At 41.5% G+C, this 20,000-nt stretch overlaps 1 protein-coding gene and 1 pseudogene across 2 annotated transcripts in view; one reads left to right on the top strand and one right to left on the bottom strand.

The window, feature by feature from the left end:
- Positions 1-20,000, top strand: part of LOC308335530 (RNA-binding motif, single-stranded-interacting protein 2-like) — a 37,819-nt pseudogene that overhangs the window by 2,682 nt on the left and 15,137 nt on the right. The window lies entirely within an intron of this gene.
- ctsz (cathepsin Z) overlaps positions 10,275-20,000 on the bottom strand; it is a 471,668-nt gene continuing 461,942 nt past the window's right edge. Inside the window, exon 7 of the mRNA XM_080792595.1 lies at positions 10,275-10,296. The gene's annotated coding sequence lies outside the window, so the exon portion shown is untranslated. The remainder of the gene's footprint in view (positions 10,297-20,000) is intronic.

The following is a 20,000-nucleotide window of genomic DNA, read 5'->3' as shown; positions in this document are numbered from 1 at the left end:
CCCTCTCTCTCTCTTCTCTCTCTCTCTCCCTCCCTTTCTGTGTCTCTCCCCCTGCCTCTCTCTCTCTCTCTCTCCCCCTCTCTCTCTCTCTCTCTCTCTCTCTCTCCCTCCTCCCTTTCTGTGTCTCTCCCCCTCCCTCTCTCTCTCCCCCTCCCTCTCTCTGTCCCTCCCTCCCTTTCTCTCTCTCTCTCTCTCTCTCTCTCTCTCTCTCTCTCTCTCTCTCTCTCCCTCTCCCCCTCTCTCCCTCTCTCTCCCTCTCTCTCCCTCTCTCTCTCTCTCTCTCTCTCTCTCTCTCAAATACTTGCATCTATCTACTTCAGTAAAAGTATCAAATAATAATACTGTGATGTGCAAATGGTGTGTTGAAATGAAGTAAAGTACAAGTCTTGAGTAAAAGGTATCGAAATGTGCTTCAAAGTACCAAAAGTATAATAGTATTACGCCGAACGTCCCATATTTTCACAAGTTTTCCCGTTCGAATATTTGAACACCGCACGCACGCACGCACGCACGCACGCACGCACGCACGGACACACACACACGCACGCACGCACGCACGCACGCACGCACGCACGCACGCACGCACGCACGCACCTCCTTCCCCCCGGCCCTCAGATGAATAGAATTTAACTAAATAAATAAATAGAATTAAATAAATGTTCCTCCCAGAATGTGATTTGGTTCTGAATGAATGAATGAATGAATGAATCCGGCTTCCTGCTGAGCTCTGAGAGCAACAGGAGACGACCGGGCTGCTCCTTATTAGAGTCTGTGGTAGGACAGGTGGTGTCGTGTGTCTCGGGGGCCTCTCTCCGTCTCCGTTGGAGGAATGACATGTTTTCCTACAGCGTTGGCGTCACTCAGAGATCCTTCCTGCACACTAAACCCAAGCGTTTAGCCGGTTATAAAGGTTATAAACACTTATTTGTATAACACTTTTTAAACGTGTCACAGTGTTTAGATTATAAACAGAAGAACATGTTTTAAACACTTTTTAAACACATAAACGTGTTTAGTTTTTTACAATCAAAGTCAGTCATATTATAGGTGTTTGGAATTCAAACACTAGGTGTTCTCGTGAGGTGTTTGAGTGAACTTGTGTTCTACTGTATTTTATGACCATTAATAAACATTTGGCATTTTATTATTACACACTGGTGTTTATGTTTTAAACGTGTCACATGTTCCAGGGATTTACAGTGTGTGTTTAGCTTTGAGTTGGTGTCACTCAGAGATCCTTCCTGGGTTTAGCTTTTAGTTTAGTTTAGTTATACAGTTTTCTGAAAAAACCTCATGTTTCTCTATCAGCGGTGCTCAAACATTCTCATGTCAAGGACCCCCAGAAATATCTGCAATTGGCCGCCGACCCCAAATATGTTGTTCCTCCAGGGACCCCCTCAAAGACTTGAGTTGAAAACGTTCGCTCTGAAAGAATATATATTCAAATTTTCACATCTTCACGCTCGTATAGCGCCGCGCTACGAGCTTGTAGATCTGCTATTTTTCAAAAGATAAAGTTTAAAATAATGGTTAAAATACCAAAAGGGGTTCCCGCCCAGAATGGGTCAAACTACGGCTAAATATATATTGACAATTTGGTGAAGAAACTAAGATGCTTCGCGAAGGGACTAGTGGAGAACAGATCCATTAGAACTAAAGTAAACTAAGATGCTTCAGGGAGGGACTAGTGGAGAACAGATCCATTAGAACTAAAGTAAACTAAGATGCTTCAGGGAGGGACTAGTGGAGAACAGATCCATTAGAACTAAAGTAAACTAAGATGCTTCGCGGAGGGACTAGTGGAGAACAGATCCATTAGAACTAAAGTAAACTAAGATGCTTCAGGGAGGGACTAGTGGAGAACAGATCCATTAGAACTAAAGTAAACTAAGATGCTTCAGGGAGGGACTAGTGGAGAACAGATCCATTAGAACTAAAGTAAACTAAGATGCTTCAGGGAGGGACTAGTGGAGAACAGATCCATTAGAACTAAAGTAAACTAAGATGCTTCGCGGAGGGACTAGTGGAGAACAGATCCATTAGAACTAAAGTAAACTAAGATGCTTCAGGGAGGGACTAGTGGAGAACAGATCCATTAGAACTAAAGTAAACTAAGATGCTTCAGGGAGGGACTAGTGGAGAACAGATCCATTAGAACTAAAGTAAACTAAGATGCTTCGCGGAGGGACTAGTGGAGAACAGATCCATTAGAACTAAAGTAAACTAAGATGCTTCGCGGAGGGACTAGTGGAGAACAGATCCATTAGAACTAAAGTAAACTAAGATGCTTCGCGGAGGGACTAGTGGAGAACAGATCCATTAGAACTAAAGTAAACTAAGATGCTTCAGGGAGGGACTAGTGGAGAACAGATCCATTAGAACTAAAGTAAACTAAGATGCTTCAGGGAGCGACTAGTGGAGAACAGATCCATTAGAACTAAAGTAAACTAAGATGCTTCAGGGAGCGACTAGTGGAGAACAGATCCATTAGAACTAAAGTAAACTAAGATGCTTCAGGGAGGGACTAGTGTAGAACAGATCCATTAGAACTAAAGTAAACTAAGATGCTTCGCGGAGGGACTAGTGGAGAACAGATCCATTAGAACTAAAGTAAACTAAGATGCTTCGCGGAGGGACTAGTGGAGAACAGATCCATTAGAACTAAAAGACAAATCATTCTCTGATGTGTTGCTATTTCCGGCATCATGCGCTGTAGCCTACTAAGCTTGCAAATCAACAACGCCAATGTTTGTAATGTCTGGAGAGAGACAGGGAGACGCCTGTTACTGAAACACACACACTATAGCAATGATTACTGTCACAATATAGAGCTATTTAACACCGTTACTGAACACACTCTAGCAATGATTACTGTTACAATATAGAGCTATTTAACTCTGCTACTGAACACACACTATAGCAATGATTACTGTCACAATATAGAGCTATTTAACACCGTTACTGAACACACTCTATAGCAATGATTACTGTCACAATATAGAGCTATTTAACACCGTTACTGAACACACACTATAGCAATGATTACTGTCACAATATAGAGCTATTTAACACCGTTACTGAACACACTCTATAGCAATGATTACTGTTACAATATAGAGCTATTTAACTCTGCTACTGAACACACACTATAGCAATGATTACTGTCACAATATAGAGCTATTTAACACTGTTACTGAACACACACTATAGCAATGATTACTGTCACAATATAGAGCTATTTAACACCGTTACTGAACACACTCTATAGCAATGATTACTGTTACAATATAGAGCTATTTAACTCTGCTACTGAACACACACTATAGCAATGATTACTGTCACAATATAGAGCTATTTAACACTGTTACTGAAACACATTCTATAGCAATGATTACTGTCACAATATAGAGCTATTTAACCGTTACTGAACACACTCTATAGCAATGATTACTGTCACATTATAGAGCTATTTAACACCGTTACTGAACACACTCTAGCAATGATTACTGTTACAATATAGAGCTATTTAACTCTGCTACTGAACACACACTATAGCAATGATTACTGTCACAATATAGAGCTATTTAACACCGTTACTGAACACACTCTATAGCAATGATTACTGTCACAATATAGAGCTATTTAACACCGTTACTGAACACACACTATAGCAATGATTACTGTCACAATATAGAGCTATTTAACACCGTTACTGAACACACTCTATAGCAATGATTACTGTTACAATATAGAGCTATTTAACTCTGCTACTGAACACACACTATAGCAATGATTACTGTCACAATATAGAGCTATTTAACACTGTTACTGAACACACACTATAGCAATGATTACTGTCACAATATAGAGCTATTTAACACCGTTACTGAACACACTCTATAGCAATGATTACTGTTACAATATAGAGCTATTTAACTCTGCTACTGAACACACACTATAGCAATGATTACTGTCACAATATAGAGCTATTTAACACTGTTACTGAAACACATTCTATAGCAATGATTACTGTCACAATATAGAGCTATTTAACCGTTACTGAACACACTCTATAGCAATGATTACTGTCACATTATAGAGCTATTTAACACCGTTACTGAACACACTCTAGCAATGATTACTGTTACAATATAGAGCTATTTAACTCTGCTACTGAACACACACTCAGTGTTGCCAACTCTCCAGTAACGGAAGTAGCTAGTGGCTCCTCGAAAAGTCGCCAAAAGTCGCCAGGGGTGGGATATGCGCGCGCGTAGCGCGCGCCGCCCCTAGCGACTTTTTTGCGTCCCTAGCGACTTTTAGGCGCCCCTTAGTGCACTTAGTTTGTATCATCTCTTCATTTGATAACACATCGTTTAAACTCATTGTAATATTTAAAAAAAACATACCTCAATTTAACTAATGTTTAGAACGCTATTTTGTTCCGATCCATACAGGAATTAGAAGGTTAATACTTTATGCATCCGAGTGTGTATTTTATTTTTTACTAGCAGACTAAACTGAGCTGCCAGTGCTTCCTCCTTTCTTGCTCTGTCGAGCTCGAGGGGCGCGTTCGGAAATACCGCACCGGAGCGCACTCGCCTAGGCAGAGCAAGAAAGGAGGAAGCACTGGTAGACAGTCTGTGCAGTGTGCACATAACCGAGCCGAGGAAGCCACTGAGCCTGCTGTGACCTGTGAGCCAGACCAGACGCGCCGACCACTTTTAGTTTTGCCAATTTCGCGGATTTGAGGCTGAGAAAAAAAAAAAAAAGATTTTATCTCTGGCGCATATCTGGCGCCTGTCAACACGATTTGTCCCCAATTCACCAGGGGAAAAAAGCTAGATTTCTCGCCAGAAGCTTTTCACTAATTCAGTCGCTAGGGGGGTCTGGAAAGAAGCTAAATATGACGACAAATCCGCTAAGTTGGCAACACTGCACACACTATAGCAATGATTACTGTCACAATATAGAGCTATTTAACACCGTTACTGAACACACTCTATAGCAATGATTACTGTCACAATATAGAGCTATTTAACACCGTTACTGAACACACACTATAGCAATGATTACTGTCACAATATAGAGCTATTTAACACCGTTACTGAACACACTCTATAGCAATGATTACTGTTACAATATAGAGCTATTTAACTCTGCTACTGAACACACACTATAGCAATGATTACTGTCACAATATAGAGCTATTTAACACTGTTACTGAACACACACTATAGCAATGATTACTGTCACAATATAGAGCTATTTAACACCGTTACTGAACACACTCTATAGCAATGATTACTGTTACAATATAGAGCTATTTAACTCTGCTACTGAACACACACTATAGCAATGATTACTGTCACAATATAGAGCTATTTAACACTGTTACTGAAACACATTCTATAGCAATGATTACTGTCACAATATAGAGCTATTTAACCGTTACTGAACACACTCTATAGCAATGATTACTGTCACAATATAGAGCTATTTAACACTATTACTGAACACACTCTATAGCAATGATTACTGTCACAATATTTAAAAAATGACTTCTTGGCCTTGACAGCCCCATACATCCTATTATAAACGTCCTATCTGATTGACAGCCCCATACATCCAATCAGAATGTTGAATCATGCATCAGGTTACTCCACGACACTGCAAATGAGTTTAACTTATATACTGTATACTGCTCAGTGTAATTTCACTAGAGGATAGATCATAGATATAGTCTCTTGAGTCAGAGAGAGATAAGAACGAAGAGGCTGGCAGGGCACTGTGTCAGGCACCTAGAACTAGAGGCTGGCACTGCGTCAGGCACCCAGAACTAGAGGCTGGCACTGCGTCAGGCACCCAGAACTAGAGGCTGGCACTGCGTCAGGCACCCAGAACTAGAGGCTGGCACTGCGTCAGGCACCCAGAACTAGAGGCTGGCACTGCGTCAGGTACCCAGAACTAGAGGCTGGCAGGGCACTGCGTCAGGCACCCAGAACTAGAGGCTGGCACTGCGTCAGGCACCCAGAACTAGAGGCTAGCACTGCGTCAGGCACCCAGAACTAGAGGCTGGCAGGGCACTGCGTCAGGCACCCAGAACTAGAGGCTGGCAGGGCACTGCGTCAGGAACCTAGAACTAGAGGCTGGCACTGCGTCAGGCACCCAGAACTAGAGGCTGGCACTGCGTCAGGCACCCAGAACTAGAGGCTGGCACTGCGTCAGGCACCCAGAACTAGAGGCTGGCAGGGCACTGCGTCAGGCACCCAGAACTAGAGGCTGGCAGGACACTGCATCAGGCACCCAGAACTAGAGGCTGGCAGGGCACTGCGTCAGACACCCAGAACTAGAGGTTGGCAGGGCACTGTGTCAGGCACCCAGAACTAGAGGTTGGCACTGTGTCAACTAGAACCTGATGTTAGATGGTGTGGAGGACAGAGATTCAGGAGTCCTGAGTTGGTGTTGGCCATAGACCTCACTCAGCAGCAACTAGGGGAGGAGTCAAGGGGGGGACGGGGGACGGGGGACGGGGGGGCTTTCCTCCCTTCCTTTGAATTAAACTATTCCAAAACTTTGGCTTTCAACTCAGCGGAGGCTTTGAACCGTCACCGACCGCTCCACTTAACTCAGGCCTGATGTGAACTCCTTCTCTCATTTCAGTCCTATTTATACTCTGGTGCAGCTCGCCCCTTTGATGCTGGGAGAGAGAGAGAGAGAGAGAGAGAGAGAGAGAGAGATCTGTAGATGACAACAAAGGAATTTGCGGAATTTAAAACAATGTTCTGAAACAAACAAAAGCTGACTGCAGGTCTCGACCACACAGAGCCATACTGTACATAATACTGTACGTTATGGTCGAGAGACTCTTCTGTCAGGAAAATAAATGCAGCTTTTTGTTGTAACTCAAACCGTCATGGGTTGTTTACCTTTTGGAGAGGAGGGGGTTGAGGGTAAGAGAGGGTATGTGCATGCATAGAGGGAGTGGCAAAGTCAGTTTAACATTGTTTTTTTACAAAACAAACATTTTTTTAAAATATATATATCTTTTATCCCACGATTTTGTAACCCATTTTTCACCCCTGTGTCAATCATCTAATGTGATCCTGGGCTCTACACACCCTCCACCAACCTAGTCCCCCATATATGGGGGACAAGGGGAGACCAACCTAGTCCCCATATATGGGGGACAAGGGGAGACCAACCTAGTCCCCATATATGGGGGACAAGGGGAGACCAACCTAGTCCCCCATATATGGGGGACAAGGGGAGACCAACCTAGTCCCCATATATGGGGGACAAGGGGAGACCAACCTAGTCCCCATATATGGGGGACAAGGGGAGACCAACCTAGTCCCCATATAGGGGGACAAGGGGAGAGCAACGGACTTGAACTCATGCTCCCTTCATGCCTGAGTGTCCAAGTTGCTCCTTTACACCTGACAGGGGGGAGTTTCCCTGGTTGGACGTAGCGCGTGGAAGGAACACGTTATTCCAACCAGTTCCTTTCCCCTCCATCAGGCGCCCCGGCTGGCCAGGGGGAGGCATTTTAGAGACCAGGATTACTGCTTGTTTTTTGTGAGGGTACCTACCCTAGGGGACACGGGGAGAACATGTGAGGGTACCTACCCTAAGGGACACGGGGAGAACATGCAAACTCCACACAGAAAGGCGCAGATATGACGCTAGTTTTGTGGATTCATTTACTTTTACTACGTGCCCCCCCCCCCCCACACACACAAAATGACGACTTAATATTGTCCGAAACCAGAGCAGAACTCCCACCAATCAATTAATACAAGTTGCAACCACTATATTTAATTTAAAGTATTTCATACACCGTAAAACTAAAAAAATCTGAACTATCCCTTTAAAGGTGGGTTTAGGATCTGATCTCAGGTCAGAATGAAAACTGTCAGGATGTAGAAGACATTTTTTAGAATCTGATCTCAGGTCAGAATGAAAACTGTCAGGATGTAGAAGACATTTTTTAGAATCTGATCTCAGGTCAGAATGAAAACTGTCAGGATGTAGAAGAACATTTTTTATAATCTGATCTCAGGTCAGAATGGAAAACTGTCAGGATGTAGAAGAACATTTTTTAGAATCTGATCTCAGGTCAGAATGAAAACTGTCAGGATGTAGAAGAACATTTATAGAATCTGATCTCAGGTCAGAATGAAAACTGTCAGGATGTAGAAGAACATTTTATAGAATCTGATCTCAGGTCAGAATGGGTTAAAGATGGAGTCGAGCGCCGGGCACGACAGACATGGACACCTGTTGTTATAGACGCTTTAGTTTGGTCGTGTTTTCTTTAGTGAGTCACAGATAGTAATGGACCTCTCGTATTAAGAGCACACACACACACACACACACACACACACACGTGCACGCACACGTGCACGCACACGCTCACGCACGCATACACACACAGAGCTTTCGTCTAGTCATTCAAGTTATGCAAAGACGAAATGTATACACCTTGTGCCTTCTCGTCCAGCCAGAGGCGTATCGTGTGTGTGTGTGTGTGTGTGTGTGTGTGTGTGTGTGTGTGTGTGTGTGTGTGTGTGCGTGTGCGTGTGTGTGCGTGTGCGTGTGTGTGTGTGCGTGTGTGCGTGTAGAGGAAATATGGAAGTCCTCTTTGGGCAAATTGTCAAATATTACCTAAGAAAGATCGGAGGCAAACATTGTGAAAATAGCTGATCTACAAGCTCGCAGCGGCGTGCGATGCGCAGCGTTGTGAGCTTGTAGATCGGCTACTTAAACTTTCACGATATTTATCTATAGGCCTAAATCCATGAAGTCATCACATTAAACGAAGGCAATGCAGTGCTCAAAAATCAGACCCGTCTGCAGTGAGCGGTACTGTACTGTACTGTACTGTACTGTACTGTACTGTACTGTACTGTACTGTACTGTACTGTACTGTACTGTACTGTACTGTACTGTACTGTACTAGCCCTCCTCCCTGGCCTCTGTCTGTGTGTTAGGCTGCACAACAGTGACACTTGGTGGTGACAATATGCTACTTCCGTGCTCGGACACAGACACACACACACACACACACACACACACACACACACACACACACACACACACACACACACACACACACACACACACACACACACACACACACAGCTGTCTATAGGAGTGGTTGCACCACTCACAAAGGGGAAGACACAATATATATTTCTCACCCAACCTTCAAGTCACGTCTCTCAGGAAGTCACGGCAGGTCCAAAAGCTTTGTCCAACAGCTCTGAATGGAATCACAGCTAAATCCAAAGAGAATGTTCTGCAGAGCAAACTGTTCTTCTTCCAGATCTCAGAATGTTCTGGAGAGCAAACTGTTCTTCTTCCAGATCTCAGAATGTTCTGGAGAGCAAACTGTTCTTCTTCCAGGTCTCAGAATGTTCTGCAGAGCAAACTGTTCTTCTTCCAGGTCTCAGAATGTTCTGGAGAGCAAACTGTTCTTCTTCCAGGTCTCAGAATGTTCTGGAGAGCAAACTGTTCTTCTTCCAGGTCTCAGAATGTTCTGGAGAGCAAACTGTTCTTCTTCCAGGTCTCAGAATGTTCTGCAGAGCAAACTGTTCTTCTTCCAGGTCTCAGATGAATGTTCTGCAGAGCAAACTGTTCTTCTTCCAGATCTCAGAATGTTCTGGAGAGCAAACTGTTCTTCTTCCAGGTCTCAGATGAATGTTCTGGAGAGCAAACTGTTCTTCTTCCAGGTCTCAGATGAATGTTCTGCAGAGCAAACTGTTCCTCCAGAACTCAGTTACTCCACAAAGTTATCTTCAGTTAAAGTGAGTTACAGCCTGTATGTTGATTTTGTCCACTATACCTTTTTCCACTGATGGAAACTAAATGGAAACTATACATGAAAACTATGAGACTATAAATATAGGCTATTGACAATTTCGTCAACAAATAAAAACTAGACTTAAAAAAAAAAAAGAGATCCAGTAGGCTATGAGTCATACTCATTTTACACTTGGTTTGAATGCTGAAAATAGCCGATCTACAAGCTCACGACGTGCCGCAGCTCGACTAAATCAACTGTAGATTCAGTCGACTATAAACCAAAACATTCCAGGTGAGATGAGATTCAATTTATTGTCAATGTACAGTACAAGTACAGCACAGCACAGCGAAAAGTATTTTCGCATCTCACCAATGGTGCAAACATGTCAGTAAGGAATGTCTGAATGACTAAAATGTGACTAAAACTAAGACTATAATATATGACTATAGACTAAAATAGAAAATTGCTGCCAAAAACAACACTGGTTACTCCACAAAGGTAGCCCCATGCATGCACTACTCTGTGGCTGGTCAGTTTATCATGAATGTTTAGATTTGGCCCTGAATTGAACAGAATCTCTTTGACAAACAAACCTCCAACAAACACTCTTTGCTCCCTAAAATGGAAGCCAGCTCCTTCGGCGGCCACACTTCCTGTGCTTTTATAGCTGTTCCTGGTACCTCACTTCCTGGAACTATATTGCTAACATGATTCTTCCCCCACAGCGCCCCCTAAGGATCAAACATTGTCAACAGAACATGAATGACACAATCATTTTAACCACTTTGACCGTATTATACACACACACACACACGCACGCACGCACGCACGCACGCACGCACACACACACACACACACACACACACACACACACACACACACACACACACACACACACACACACACACACACACACACACACACACACACACACACACACACACACACACACACACACACACATTAGCAGATGTACAAGCTCACAACGCTTCACATTGTGCATGCTCTCTGAGCTTGTAGATCTACTACAGCAGCACATTTAGATTCAATCGTTTTAGTCGTAGTCTCGTGAATAGTTTTAATTTAGTTTTAGTCACACTCTAGAATGTTTTAGTGTTAGTCTAGTTTCAGTCGACTAAATATCATAAGATTTTAGTCTACTAAAACCAGTAAAACACAGTTGATATAGTCGACTAAAATGTGCTTAGGCGGGCCTTGATGCCGTCGTAATGACTGATTTTATACTTGCCGATCTAGGAGCTTGTAGATCGGTTATTTTCAGCACGCAACCAAGTGTAAAATGACTTGGATCTCTTTTTTTATTTGTTATAGGCGAAATTGTCAGTATATTTAGTCTTATGTTTTAGTCATCATAGCTTAGTTTTCATTTAGTTTCCATTTAGTTTTCGTCAGTGAAAATGTTCTATTTGAGTAAACATTTACAAAGTATTGGCATCAAAAGTAATCAAAATGAACAAAGTATCAAAAGTTTTCAAATAATTGTATAATTGTAGTGGAGTAAAGGTTACAGGTTAGTGGACAATAGTATAAATACAGTAAAATAATTGTATAATTGTAGTGGAGTAAAGGTTAGTGGACAATAGTATAAATACAGTAAAGGTTAAAGTAAAGGTTAGTGGACAATATTATAAATACAGTAAAATAGTCGACGTTGTACGTAAGTAAAAGGACTCGGGTACTGACCCCGTTGACCCCGTTGACCCCGTTGACCCTGTTGACCCCGTTGACCCTGTTGACCCTGGATGTCAAGAATTGGGTCAGCTGGTCAGACGCTCGTTAGCAGCAGGTAGCTGTCACTCAAGCACGCACGCACGCACGCACGCACGCACGCACGCACGCACGCACGCACGCGGAGCCAGGAAATCCCTGGCATTCTCCAGGTCAGACCAGGGTCAGCCTTGGAAGGAAAATGGGAGATAAAAACAGAGATGACATCACTCAGAGAACTCAGAGAACTCAGAGGACTCAGAGAACTCAGAGAACTCAGAGGACTCAGAGAACTCAGAGGACTCAGAGAACTCAGAGAACTCAGAGAACTCAGAGAACTCAGAGAACTCAGAGGACTCAGAGAACTCAGAGAACTCAGAGGACTCAGAGAACTCAGAGAACTCAGAGAACTCAGAGGACTCAGAGGACTCAGAGAACTCAGAGGACTCAGAGAACTCAGAGAACTCAGAGCTGCTCAGTAAAGTTCGCTCTGAAAGAATATATTCAAAGATTTGTGCCACATTTTCATGATTAAAAAAAATAATAGCAGACCTACAAGCTCGTATGAGCTTGTAGACCTGCTATTTTTCAATAGCTAAACTATAACATAATAATGTTTAAAACACCAAAAGGGGTTCCCGTCCAGAATGGGTTAAAGCTGCTATATAAGCAATAATATGTCAACATTTGAATGACCTTTTTATTTTTTATTTTTGTCTCTGTGACACATCTAGGGCACGCAATCTGCATTCAAAGATTTTCCTAGAAGCTTATTTGTCATTGGTCGATTTGCCTGTCTACTTCCTGATTGGTTACGGCCATTGAGACCGTTTTTTTCCCTCTTTCTCTACGACCAATGAAAAAGCTTCCAGGAAAATCAAGAGTGTACAGGGTTTGATGAGGAGGTCAGCTGAGGTCAGATCAGCATAACTATGGAATGTCTTCTGTCTTGGCCATATATGGAGCGTGTGGCGAGGCGTGACAGGTTTTCGTAGTGAACTGGAGTATATGAACAGGTCTTTACTCTCGCTCTCTTACTGTAATATGATAAGAAGTACAGTACACAGCACAGTTACTATGACATCATCTGTTTCCTCACTCAGAGAAAACAATACCATCCTTTCATACAGTTTACAGCGGCGTGCGTGTGTCTGTGTGTGCGCATGCGTGTGTGCGTGCGTGCGTGTGTTTTTGTGTGTAGGCCTGTCTGTCACGGCCAATACATCCGAGGCGTAATTACAAGTACAGTATACGTACAGTTGTACGTCACCACCAGGATTGTGCAAGGAGAAAACAATAAAGAAACTGGGGTGAACATTACAGGAACATTACAGGAAAAATTACAGGAATCATTACAGGAACATTACAGGAACATTACAGGAAGCATTACAGGAAGCATTACAGGAACATTACAGGAAGCATTACAGGAACATTACAGGAACATTACAGGAAGCATTACAGGAAGCATTACAGGAACATTACAGGAACATTACAGGAACATTACAGGAAGCATTACGGGAAGCATTACAGGAACATTACAGGAACATTACAGGAACATTACAGGAAGCATTAGAGGAAGCATTACAGGAACATTACAGGAACATTACAGGAACATTACAGGAACATTACAGGAAAAATTACAGGAATCATTACAGGAACATTACAGGAACATTACAGGAAGCATTACGGGAAGCATTACAGGAACATTACAGGAAGCATTACAGGAAGCATTACAGGAACATTACAGGAACATTACAGGAAGCATTACAGGAAGCATTACAGGAACATTACAGGAAGCATTACAGGAACATTACAGGAACATTACAGGAAGCATTACAGGAACATTACAGGAAGCATTACAGGAACATTACAGGAACATTACAGGAAGCATTACAGGAACATTACAGGAAGCATTACAGGAACATTACAGGAAGCATTACAGGAACATTACAGGAACATTACAGGAAGCATTACAGGAAGCATTACAGGAACATTACAGGAACATTACAGGAAGCATTACAGGAACATTACAGGAAGCATTACAGGAACATTACAGGAACATTACAGGAGGCATTACAGGAAGCATTACAGGAACATTACAGGAACATTACAGGAAGCATTACAGGAACATTACAGGAAGCATTACAGGAACATTACAGGAGGCATTACAGGAAGCATTACAGGAACATTACAGGAACATTACAGGAAGCATTACAGGAAACATTACAGGAAGCATTACAGGAAGCATTACAGGAAGCATTACAGGAACATTGCAGGAACATTACAGGAAACATTACAGGAACATTACAGGAAGCATTACAGGAAAATTACAGGAAGCATTACAGGAACATTACAGGAAGCATTACAGGAAAATTACAGGAAGCATTACAGGAACATTACAGGAAGCATTACAGGAAGCATTACAGGAACATTACAGGAAACATTACAGGAAGCATTACAGGAACATTACAGGAAGCATTACAGGAACATTACAGGAACATTACAGGAAGCATTACAGGAACATTACAGGAACATTACAGGAAGCATTACAGGAACATTACAGGAAGCATTACAGGAACATTACAGGAAGCATTACAGGAAGCATTACAGGAACATTACAGGAAGCATTACAGGAAGCATTACAGGAACATTACAGGAAACATTACAGGAAGCATTACAGGAACATTACAGGAAGCATTACAGGAAGCATTACAGGAAGCATTACAGGAACATTACAGGAACATTACAGGAACATTACAGGAAGCATTACAGGAACATTACAGGAAGCATTACAGGAACATTACAGGAAGCATTACAGGAACATTACAGGAGGCATTACAGGAAGCATTACAGGAACATTACAGGAAGCATTACAGGAAACATTACAGGAAGCATTACAGGAAGCATTACAGGAAGCATTACAGGAACATTGCAGGAACATTACAGGAAACATTACAGGAACATTACAGGAAGCATTACAGGAAAATTACAGGAAGCATTACAGGAACATTACAGGAAGCATTACAGGAAAATTACAGGAAGCATTACAGGAACATTACAGGAAGCATTACAGGAAGCATTACAGGAACATTACAGGAAACATTACAGGAAGCATTACAGGAACATTACAGGAAGCATTACAGGAACATTACAGGAACATTACAGGAAGCATTACAGGAACATTACAGGAACATTACAGGAAGCATTACAGGAACATTACAGGAAGCATTACAGGAACATTACAGGAAGCATTACAGGAAGCATTACAGGAACATTACAGGAAGCATTACAGGAAGCATTACAGGAACATTACAGGAAACATTACAGGAAGCATTACAGGAACATTACAGGAAGCATTACAGGAAAATTACAGGAAGCATTACAGGAACATTACAGGAAGCATTACAGGAAAATTACAGGAAGCATTACAGGAACATTACAGGAAGCATTACAGGAAGCATTACAGGAACATTACAGGAAACATTACAGGAAGCATTACAGGAACATTACAGGAAGCATTACAGGAACATTACAGGAACATTACAGGAAGCATTACAGGAACATTACAGGAACATTACAGGAAGCATTACAGGAACATTACAGGAAGCATTACAGGAACATTACAGGAAGCATTACAGGAAGCATTACAGGAACATTACAGGAAGCATTACAGGAAGCATTACAGGAACATTACAGGAAACATTACAGGAAGCATTACAGGAACATTACAGGAAGCATTACAGGAAGCATTACAGGAAGCATTACAGGAACATTACAGGAACATTACAGGAACATTACAGGAAGCATTACAGGAACATTACAGGAAGCATTACAGGAACATTACAGGAAGCATTACAGGAACATTACAGGAGGCATTACAGGAAGCATTACAGGAACATTACAGGAACATTACAGGAAGCATTACAGGAAACATTACAGGAAGCATTACAGGAAGCATTACAGGAAGCATTACAGGAACATTGCAGGAACATTACAGGAAACATTACAGGAACATTACAGGAAGCATTACAGGAAAATTACAGGAAGCATTACAGGAACATTACAGGAAGCATTACAGGAAAATTACAGGAAGCATTACAGGAAGCATTACAGGAAGCATTACAGGAAGCATTACAGGAACATTACAGGAAACATTACAGGAAGCATTACAGGAACATTACAGGAAGCATTACAGGAACATTACAGGAACATTACAGGAAGCATTACAGGAACATTACAGGAAGCATTACAGGAACATTACAGGAACATTACAGGAAGCATTACAGGAAGCATTACAGGAACATTACAGGAACATTACAGGAAGCATTACAGGAACATTACAGGAAGCATTACAGGAACATTACAGGAACATTACAGGAGGCATTACAGGAAGCATTACAGGAACATTACAGGAACATTACAGGAAGCATTACAGGAACATTACAGGAAGCATTACAGGAACATTACAGGAGGCATTACAGGAAGCATTACAGGAACATTACAGGAACATTACAGGAAGCATTACAGGAAACATTACAGGAAGCATTACAGGAAGCATTACAGGAAGCATTACAGGAACATTGCAGGAACATTACAGGAAACATTACAGGAACATTACAGGAAGCATTACAGGAAAATTACAGGAAGCATTACAGGAACATTACAGGAAGCATTACAGGAAAATTACAGGAAGCATTACAGGAACATTACAGGAAGCATTACAGGAAGCATTACAGGAACATTACAGGAAACATTACAGGAAGCATTACAGGAACATTACAGGAAGCATTACAGGAACATTACAGGAACATTACAGGAAGCATTACAGGAACATTACAGGAACATTACAGGAAGCATTACAGGAACATTACAGGAAGCATTACAGGAACATTACAGGAAGCATTACAGGAAGCATTACAGGAACATTACAGGAAGCATTACAGGAAGCATTACAGGAACATTACAGGAAACATTACAGGAAGCATTACAGGAACATTACAGGAAGCATTACAGGAAGCATTACAGGAAGCATTACAGGAACATTACAGGAACATTACAGGAACATTACAGGAAGCATTACAGGAACATTACAGGAAGCATTACAGGAACATTACAGGAAGCATTACAGGAACATTACAGGAGGCATTACAGGAAGCATTACAGGAACATTACAGGAACATTACAGGAAGCATTACAGGAAACATTACAGGAAGCATTACAGGAAGCATTACAGGAAGCATTACAGGAACATTGCAGGAACATTACAGGAAACATTACAGGAACATTACAGGAAGCATTACAGGAAAATTACAGGAAGCATTACAGGAACATTACAGGAAGCATTACAGGAAAATTACAGGAAGCATTACAGGAACATTACAGGAAGCATTACAGGAAGCATTACAGGAACATTACAGGAAACATTACAGGAAGCATTACAGGAACATTACAGGAAGCATTACAGGAACATTACAGGAACATTACAGGAAGCATTACAGGAACATTACAGGAACATTACAGGAAGCATTACAGGAACATTACAGGAAGCATTACAGGAACATTACAGGAAGCATTACAGGAAGCATTACAGGAACATTACAGGAAGCATTACAGGAAGCATTACAGGAACATTACAGGAAACATTACAGGAAGCATTACAGGAACATTACAGGAAGCATTACAGGAAAATTACAGGAAGCATTACAGGAACATTACAGGAAGCATTACAGGAAAATTACAGGAAGCATTACAGGAACATTACAGGAAGCATTACAGGAAGCATTACAGGAACATTACAGGAAACATTACAGGAAGCATTACAGGAACATTACAGGAAGCATTACAGGAACATTACAGGAACATTACAGGAAGCATTACAGGAACATTACAGGAACATTACAGGAAGCATTACAGGAACATTACAGGAAGCATTACAGGAACATTACAGGAAGCATTACAGGAAGCATTACAGGAACATTACAGGAAGCATTACAGGAAGCATTACAGGAACATTACAGGAAACATTACAGGAAGCATTACAGGAACATTACAGGAAGCATTACAGGAAGCATTACAGGAAGCATTACAGGAACATTACAGGAACATTACAGGAACATTACAGGAAGCATTACAGGAACATTACAGGAAGCATTACAGGAACATTACAGGAAGCATTACAGGAACATTACAGGAGGCATTACAGGAAGCATTACAGGAACATTACAGGAACATTACAGGAAGCATTACAGGAAACATTACAGGAAGCATTACAGGAAGCATTACAGGAAGCATTACAGGAACATTGCAGGAACATTACAGGAAACATTACAGGAACATTACAGGAAGCATTACAGGAAAATTACAGGAAGCATTACAGGAACATTACAGGAAGCATTACAGGAAAATTACAGGAAGCATTACAGGAAGCATTACAGGAAGCATTACAGGAAGCATTACAGGAACATTACAGGAAACATTACAGGAAGCATTACAGGAACATTACAGGAAGCATTACAGGAACATTACAGGAACATTACAGGAAGCATTACAGGAACATTACAGGAACATTACAGGAAGCATTACAGGAAGCATTACAGGAACATTACAGGAAGCATTACAGGAACATTACAGGAAGCATTACAGGAAGCATTACAGGAAGCATTACAGGAAGCATTACAGGAACATTACAGGAAACATTACAGGAAGCATTACAGGAACATTACAGGAAGCATTACAGGAAGCATTACAGGAAGCATTACAGGAACATTACAGGAACATTACAGGAACATTACAGGAAGCATTACAGGAAGCATTACAGGAACATTACAGGAACATTACAGGAACATTACAGGAAGCATTACAGGAACATTACAGGAAGCATTACAGGAAGCATTACAGGAACATTACAGGAAGCATTACAGGAAGCATTACAGGAACATTACAGGAAACATTACAGGAAGCATTACAGGAACATTACAGGAAGCATTACAGGAACATTACAGGAACATTACAGGAAGCATTACAGGAACATTACAGGAAGCATTACAGGAAGCATTACAGGAACATTACAGGAAACATTACAGGAAGCATTACAGGAAGCATTACAGGAAGCATTACAGGAACATTACAGGAAGCATTACAGGAAGCATTACAGGAACATTACAGGAAGCATTACAGGAAGCATTACAGGAACATTACAGGAAGCATTACAGGAAGCATTACAGGAACATTACAGGAAGCATTACAGGAAGCATTACAGGAACATTACAGGAAGCATTACAGGAAGCATTACAGGAACATTACAGGAAGCATTACAGGAAGCATTACAGGAACATTACAGGAACATTACAGGAATTATTACAGGAACATTACAGGAACATTACAGGAGGCATTACAGGAACATTACAGGAACATTACAGGAAGCATTACAGGAACATTACAGGAACATTACAGGAAGCATTACAGGAACATTACAGGAAGCATTACAGGAACATTACAGGAGGCATTACAGGAAGCATTACAGGAACATTACAGGAACATTACAGGAAGCATTACAGGAAACATTACAGGAAGCATTACAGGAAGCATTACAGGAAGCATTACAGGAACATTGCAGGAACATTACAGGAAACATTACAGGAACATTACAGGAAGCATTACAGGAAAATTACAGGAAGCATTACAGGAACATTACAGGAAGCATTACAGGAAAATTACAGGAAGCATTACAGGAAGCATTACAGGAACATTACAGGAAGCATTACAGGAAGCATTACAGGAACATTACAGGAACATTACAGGAAGCATTACAGGAACATTACAGGAAGCATTACAGGAAGCATTACAGGAACATTACAGGAAGCATTACAGGAACATTACAGGAAGCATTACAGGAACATTACAGGAAGCATTACAGGAAGCATTACAGGAACATTACAGGAAGCATTACAGGAACATTACAGGAACATTACAGGAACATTACAGGAAACATTACAGGAAGCATTACAGGAACATTACAGGAACATTACAGGAACATTACAGGAAACATTACAGGAAGCATTACAGGAACATTACAGGAAGCATTACAGGAAGCATTACAGGAACATTACAGGAAGCATTACAGGAAGCATTACAGGAACATTACAGGAAACATTACAGGAAGCATTACAGGAACATTACAGGAAGCATTACAGGAAGCATTACAGGAACATTACAGGAAGCATTACAGGAAGCATTACAGGAAGCATTACAGGAACATTACAGGAAGCATTACAGGAAACATTACAGGAACATTACAGGAAGCATTACAGGAAGCATCCTCATATTGCTGTGATTTGTGTTCGCGTGAAGTTAAGCCATTCTGCGCGGTAACTAAACTCCTTTTGGTGTTTTAAGCATTATGTTATACAATTTACAATTTAGGCATTTATGGCAGACGCTCTTGATCCAGAGCGACTTACATTAA

Source organism: Protomyctophum bolini (assembly GCF_963924005.1).
Source record: "Protomyctophum bolini genome assembly, chromosome: 20".
Taxonomy (NCBI): domain Eukaryota; kingdom Metazoa; phylum Chordata; class Actinopteri; order Myctophiformes; family Myctophidae; genus Protomyctophum; species Protomyctophum bolini.
The sequence above is the reverse complement of the archived record's forward strand: the minus strand, read 5'-3'. Positions and strand labels throughout refer to the sequence as shown.